The 7,812-nt window shown below is 43.7% G+C and overlaps 1 protein-coding gene across 7 annotated transcripts in view; it reads right to left on the bottom strand.

The window, feature by feature from the left end:
- pcbp3 (poly(rC) binding protein 3) overlaps positions 1–1,637 on the bottom strand; it is a 177,645-nt gene extending 176,008 nt beyond the window's left edge. For 3 of the 7 annotated variants that reach the window (XM_055871012.1, XM_055871011.1, XM_055871010.1), the window contains exon 1: positions 1,316–1,633. The gene's annotated coding sequence lies outside the window, so the exon portion shown is untranslated. Of the gene's footprint in view, positions 1–1,315 lie in introns of all 7 variants that reach the window. The other 4 variants (XM_055871008.1, XM_055871007.1, XM_055871009.1 and 1 more) reach the window with 3 other exon arrangements.
- Positions 1,638–7,812: the final 6,175 nt, after the last annotated feature.

Genomic DNA, 7,812 nt, shown 5'->3' on the forward strand with positions numbered 1-7,812 from the left:
AAAATCAAATGCTTAGCAGAAATTTTGAGAGCCACTTTCACTTGATCCTGCCTTCGGCACAGAGCCAGCTCGGCTTCATAGGGATATCGGTGTAAAGGAAGACACCTGTTCTTCTCTCTGAAAAATCCACACAGCTAATCCGCGCCTCATCACTTCTCACTGACACTCAACTTCAAAAACAGCTAGATGCAACTGCAATCATTTGACACAGAGGTACTGCATGTTACTCTCAGGCGAAATTAACAAATGTTGTTTGAAGTAGAAAGGACAAAAGTCCTTGTTGTCTCAAGGGGCCCTCACAGTACTTTCACAGTCCGTTGTAATTGTACAGAACACACCAGAACAATCTCAGGCTGTTACCTCCCAAGAGGGTTGCTCTCTCTTGAAGGGCCCATACTCCCAGCCGGCTTTAGCACAGATGCATTTTTTCAGAGCAAATTAAAAAATCATTATCACAAACATAAAGGTCACCCTTCACACAGGGGAAGCCCCTTTGAAATAGCCGAGCATCAGAAGCTAGAGTTAAATTTGTTGAAACCCTCCGGGGGCCCAGTTGTATTGACATCTAAAAATCACTTTAGTATCGCACGACATCCCCTTCCTGGCAAAACACAGGATGTGTGGAGTCTGTGTGGAGGACAAAGAAGCCTTTTTCTTTCGTTCTTCTTCTGCTGTTGCCAGAAATGCTTTACGGAGCATGCTAACGGCGGAACTGCTTGCTGGAGAAAGATAGATTGCTCGATTCAATCAAGGGAGTAGCGAAACGTTGTAAAGTCATTACCGTTTGTGCAATGTCATGTGTTCTGGTTTCTGGTGGACCTGCGTATTCTCCATTTGGGGAAGTAGCTAGAGCATGCTGACACTGACATCTATAAATAGTTATTGCAAACAACAGTAAATAGTGTAAATCAATTAAGGATGCAACCAAAAAATGGTGCGCTGTTACAGACCGGAACAGCTTGAGTTATACCCAGAACAGTTTGAGTAGGAGAGCTAATTTCCTTCTCTCTGTGTTAGTTTCTGCTCGAACCCTGAGGGCCCGAGATTGTAAAGGCAGATGGGAAAGATGAAGATATATGACTGTGGAGAAAAGGTAAGATCTCTGTGTGATATCAGTTGGAGGGAGAAAAGACTGTGACCTCCCAGGTTTAATCTCCCTTTACCTTCCACTTTCAAAACATGCCTAATTCTGAGGGGAACTGCTGGAGGGAGAAATTGAAACCTAGAAAGACAGTGAAAGAGAGAGAGAGAGACATCCAAAGGGGGAAGGAAAAAGGGGGAGATAAGGAGAGTCGCAGCAGTATGAGCATCTTACCTGCTCAGTTGACAAAGCGGGTCGGAGAAGTGAGGAGAGTCAAAGGGGTGATGGGAGAAGGGTCCTGGGGAGGTCCAGGGTCTATCCGACTGGAGGCAGGGTGGTCCGGGAGGGAGGAAGAACGGAGTGACAGGGAGCAGGGAGACGGGGAGGCTAGAGGGGGAAAAGAAACACTGCTCGCCTCACTCTCTCTTTTGATCTCTTTCCCTCTCCAACACACACACTCCCAGACACACACACACGCGCGCGCACGTTCAGAGGCAGACACCAATACCTGCAGTCACTCAAACAATGAGAGAAAGGAGTACTCGCATTCACACGCTCTACCACAGAAGAAGGAAAGGGAGAGCTACCCTCCCACTCTCTCCTAGGAGCCAATAGCGAGCCGCCAATAGACACCCCTGGCAGCAAATCAGAAACCAGGCAGCCAGTGCCGTGCCCCAGCCAATAAGTGCAATTGCTCATATCCAATTGGAATTATTACTAAGGGAGCAGTGTGAAGGAAGCTTCCCTCTGAAGGACAGACAAACCAGTGCACTTAGCCATTAAGTGTGATTTAAGACGGCAACAGACATTAGAGTAATTAGATTTTGAGGCACTTAACCCAGCACAATAACACTGCATGCTCCACTGCAGACCTGGCAAAGGCTGCCTCCAGAAGAAAGAGCACGTTTGTCGAAGTGGAGTGGAGTTAGGGAATGGATATCTCTGCACACTGACACACATGCATGGAAGTGCATGCATGCAGACATGTGCAGATGTCCCGGCATGCATGCACATGCACATAAATGAATAAACACACCCACTTGACCCATGCACTCTCTGTATGTCGGGGCTTATTTTATTTCTCCAGATCGATACCCGCACCGAGTTCTCAGCTTGATAAATGATCAACGGCACTGTCAAGCTTAATTTTCCATTAAACGCATGCAAAGTGGACTTTGATAGCGTTTTCGTATATGCGCACCGATGTGTTGAAAGGTAGATTTTCTAACTGTGGGAGAGAATTCTCGTGAGACTTCCCAGCTGTGAATGGTTGTGTCCCAAATGGTACCCTATTCCATACATAGTGCATTACTTTTGACTAGAGCCATATGGACAGCCCATGCACTATTAGGGAATAGGTGTCATTTGGAACATTACCTATGTCTCAGGATTTAGGAACGTTTCAGTGCATGGACTACCGCTGGACTCCCCTGTGTTGTCGGAGAGCTTCTCTAAAGAGAACTATCTCCTAAATACTACACAGGGGCCCAGAATTGATGGCTGTGCCAATAGGGAGTGCACTATAACACGGTCTGATATGCATAGCCAAAGTACCACGTCCAGAGGTCAGTGCCAGACTTAAGTCCCCAGAGTTAGTCTTCATCTGGAAACGATATTCACAGATATATCGGAAAATAACACCTTTGTCTTCATGAAACTAGTTCAACCGTGTCTTGTTTAATTGCCACTGACTCAAAAGATTTAAGATTATAGCACTATCAGGGGCGGTTTCCCAGACACAGATTAAGCCTAGTCCTAAAAAGCAAGCTCAATGGAGAATCAAATTTATTTTTAGTCTGGGATTGGCTTAAATTGAACATAAAGGGTTGAAAACATTGTTCAGACATTTCTGTTTTCTACCTGGTATTACTCAATCTGCGCAAATATTTGAATTGCATTCCATCGCAGATAACAAAATGTATATGGGCCGGACCTGGCACAGATCAGTCAATTTCTTCTGGCCCACATTTGGTTTGGAATTACGCTCCTGAAGTGGCCCAGAGGCAGCTGCCGTAAATCAGCCAGAAATGACCCACTGTCTAACTGCATGTCAGCCAGCAATTCAGGAAAGGTTCCCTAAATCAAGCCAGAACTAGATTAAATTAGTTTAATAGTCACATGTACAGGGTTACAGATATAATTATAGGGTACAGTGAACTCAATTCTTGAGTTCCAAGCTCCAACATTGTAGGATAAAGTGAAAGATAACAATACAAATAACATTTAAATAATTATGTATGCATATTAACAACTGTGGGAATGATAAATATCCATTGAAGTGGGGGCAGAGTAAGCAGACTGGGGTAGGAAGCCCGGGGGTCAGGAGGTAGCTTCCCTTCCCCCTCATTCAGCAGCCTGATGGTCTGCGGTTAAAATTATTGGCCAGTCTTACAGTTTTTGCCTTGATGCTCCTATACTGCCTGCGTCTGAGTGATGGAAAAGGAGAGAACAGGCTATGGCTTGGGTGTGTTGTTTTCCTTGAAGCGAGCATAAAAGACATTTAGCTTGTTTGGGAGTTATTTGTCACTGGGCATCTCACGGCTGGGTTTCCCTTTATAATCCGTTATCATCTGTAAGCCCTGCCACATCCGACGAGCGTCGGAGATGGTGTAACAGGATTCCACCTTCCTCTAATATTGTCCTTTTGCATATCTGATGTCTCGTCAGAGGTCGTAGCGGGCTTTCTTGTATGCGTCCATGTCCGTGTCCCATTCTTTGTTAGCGGTAGCTTTAGCCTTTAGCCCAGCACGCATAGAGCCTGTAATCCATGTTTTTTGGTTTGGATAAGTATAGTAACTGTGGGGACAACATCATCAATGGACTTATTGATGAAGCCTCTGACTGATGGGGTAAACTGCTCAATGCTATCGGATGAATCCCTTAACATATCCCAGTCTGTACTAGCAAAACAGTCTTGTAGCCTCGCGTCCATTTCATCGGACCACATCTGTATTGAGCGCGTCGCTGATACTTGAGCGCATCACTGGTACTTGAGCGCATCACTGGTACTGAGGTTTTGGTTGTAAACAGGAAGCAGGAAGATTCATGGTCTGACTTGCCAAAAGGAGGGTGAGGGAGGGCCTTGTATGCATTTTATGCGTCTGTGGGTAGAATAAAAGTGGTTGAGTTTTAGCACCCCCTAGTGGCGCAGAATAATTGTTGGTAGAAGTGAGGTAGAACAATTTCATGTCTCCCTGCAGTAAAGTCTCTGCCCACCAGAAACGATGCATTTGGTTGTGCAGTTTCTTGTTTGTTTATGGCCTCATACAGTTTGTTGAGTGCCAAAGTGGTGCTGGCTTGTGGAGGGATGTAGACAGCCATGATCATTACAAATGAGAACTCTATTGGAAGATAAGAGGGTCTGCAGCTTACCATGAGGTATTCTATATCAGGTGAGCAAATGCTCGAGATTTCCTTTACACTGGAAGCAGCGCACCAGTTGTTGCTTCTGAAGAGAAACACACATCCCCCTTTGGATTTACCCGAGGCTGACGTCATCCGATCGTACCGCTGCAAGGCTTATAATTTTGCAGTTTTTCAAGTCTATCTGAAAGGAGACTCTCGAACGAAGCTCATCCATCTTATTCTCGAGTGACTGGACATTTTTCAATAAAATGGAGGGAGTGCCAGTCGATTTTCTCGACGTCTCAGTCTCACAAGGCTGCCAGTCCGTCTACCAAGTCTATGCCTGCGGCGTTTTGGTAGCCCATGAAACAAAGGAATAGTTTCCAGTGTGATCAAGAGAACAGCTGAGTCAGTGGTTGAAGTCAGATTTGATGTCGAAATCAATGTTAGTAATTGGCAATCTTATGTCCAAAAGTGCTTGGCGGTCATATGTGATAATAGTATGTGCTAACTTTTTTTTGTTACAGTCTTGTCCCATCGCTGCAAGTCCCCTACGGACTCGGGAGAGGTGAAGATCAAGAGCCACGCGTCCTCCAAAACACGACCCTGCCAAGCCGCACTGCTTCTTGACACACTGTTCACTTAACCCAGAAGCCAGCCGCACCAATGTGTCGGAGGAAATACAGTCTAGCTGGGGACCGAAGTCAGCTTGCAGGCACCCGGGCCCGCCACAAAGAGACGCTAGAGCACGATGAGACAAGGAAATCCCAGCCGGTCAAACCCTTCCCTAACCCGGACGACGCTGGGCCAATTGTGCGCCTCCCCATGGATCTCCCAGTCACAGCCGGCTGTGACACAGCCTGGGATCGAACCTGGGTCTGTAGTGACACCTCAAGCACTGTGATGCAGTGCCTTAGACCGCTGCGTCACTCGGGAGGCCATGTGATAACTTTCTGTACAAAAAAGTAAAGATAAACACAAAAAAATGTATTAAATGGCAAAGTCGGGTTTGAACTTGTCAGATGTTGGCCTTGTCCATCAGCAGCATCTTTATCAAAGTTAGCTAGCTACTTAGCTTGACTACACACATGAATGGGGAAAAAACTCATTTTTTCACTCGGTCAAAACACTTAAATTATACATCAAAATGACTAGAAAACTCGGAGTCTAGGTCTCTAGATTTTGAAAATGAAACGGTGTGTACAAACCTGAAAACAGGATAAATAAGGAGACACAGAGAGCTAGTTAGCTTCTCTCAGTATTTCTGGCTTTTCTTCCAACGGTTACAGACCAACATGAAGAAGAGAAAGCAACACTCTGAATGTCTCCCCCTAGTTGTAGCCTCAACACCATAATAATGCAGGGGATGGATTAGAAATCAGAAATAAATTAATAGGTACATTTTACATACAAAAACAAGACTTGGTCTAATAAACAGACCGAGTTCCAGGGATAGGCTTCTTTACAGAAGGGCATTACAGAATTGGCAAGTCCACATTTGGAAACATTGCTTCTGCAATATGTTAAACACCACCATTTCATATGTGAGGAGAATACAATTATTTAACCCCCACATGTGAAACTGAAAATTCATTTCAATCTGCAATTCAAATGAAAACATGTTGTTCTCCTCACATGTGAAAAGGTGGTGTGCAAAAAACATAATTCCTCTTTGACATTATGGGTTATTGTGTGTAGGAAAGTGACCAAAAATCTAAATTTTATCAATTTTAAATTCAGGCTGTAACACAACAAAATGTGAAAAAACTCAAGGGGTGTAAATACTTTTGGAAGGCAGTATACAGTGGCTTGCAAAAGTATTCACCTCCTTGGCATTTTTCCTATTTTGTTGCCTTACAACCTGGAATTAAAATAGATTTTTTTGGGGGGTTTGTATCATTTGATTTACACAACACTTTGAAGTTGCAAAATATTTTTTTTTGTGAAAAAAAAACAAGAAATAAGACAAAAAAACAGAAGACTTGAGCATGCATAACTATTCACCCCCCCAAAGTCAATACTTTGTAGAGCCACCTTTTGCAGCAAATTCAGCTGTAAGTATTTTTCTATATAAATAGAATAAGTCTCTATAAGCTTGGCACATCAAGTCACTTGGATTTTTGCCTATTTTTCAAGGAAAAATTGCACCAGCCCCTTCAAGTTGGATGGGTTCCGCTGGTGTACAGCAATATTTAAGTCATACCACAGATTCTCAATTTGGATTGAGGTCTGGGCTTTGACTAGACCATTCCAAGACATTTAAATGTTTCCCCTTAAACCACTTGAGTGTTGCTTAAGCAGAATGCTTTGTGTCATTGTCCTGCTGGAAGGTGACCCTCCGTGCCAGTCTTAAATTTCTGGAAGATAGAAACAGGTTTCCCTCAAAAATTTCCCTGTATTTAGCTCCATCCATCATTCCTTCAATTCTGACCAGTTTCCGATGAAAAACAGGATGATGCTGGGATGGTGTTCTCGGGGTGATGAGAGGTGTTGGGTTTGCACCAGACACAGCAGTTGGCCAAAAAGCTCAATTTTAGTCTCAACTAATCAGAGTACCTTATTCCATATGTTTGGGGAATCTCCCACATGCCTTTTGTCAAACCCCAAATGTGTTTGCTTATTTTTTTCTTTAAGCAATGGCTTTTTTCTGGCCACTCTTCCGTAAAGCCCAGCTCTGAGTGTACGGCTTAAAGTTGTCCTATGGACAGATACTCCACTCTCCGCTGTGGAGCTTTGCAGCTCCTTCAGGGTTAACTTTGGTCTCTTTGTTGATCTCTGATTAATGCCCTTCTTGCCTGGTCTGTGAGTTTTGGTGGGCAGCCCTCTCTTGGCAGGTTTGTTTTGGTGCCACATTCTTTCCATTTTGTAATAATGGATTTAATGGTGCTCCTTGGAATGTTTAAAGTTTCTTATATTTTTTTTATAACCCAACCCTGATCTGTACTTCTCCACAACTTTGTCCCTAACCTGTTTGAAGAGCTCCTTGGTCTTCATGGTGCCGCTTGCTTAGTGGTGCCCCTTGCTTAGTGGTGTTGCAGACTCTGGGGCCATTTCGAACATGAGTATATATATTGAGATCATGTGACATATCATGTGACACTTAGATTGCACACAGGTGGGCTTAATTAGTTAAATCATTTGACTTCTGAAGGTAATTGGTTGCACCAGATCTTATTTAGGGGCTTCATAGCAAAGGGGGTGAATACATATGAACACATCAATTTTCCGTTTTTTATTTCGTATCATTTTTTGAAACAAGTAATTTCACTTCCGCAATTTTGACTATTTTCTGTATGTCCATTACATGAAATACAAATAAAAATCCATTTAAATTACAGGTTGTAATGCAACAACATAGGAAAAACGCCATGGGGGATGAATACTTT

This window comes from Salvelinus fontinalis, chromosome 19 (genome assembly GCF_029448725.1).
Source record: "Salvelinus fontinalis isolate EN_2023a chromosome 19, ASM2944872v1, whole genome shotgun sequence".
Classification (NCBI taxonomy): Eukaryota; Metazoa; Chordata; class Actinopteri; order Salmoniformes; family Salmonidae; genus Salvelinus; species Salvelinus fontinalis.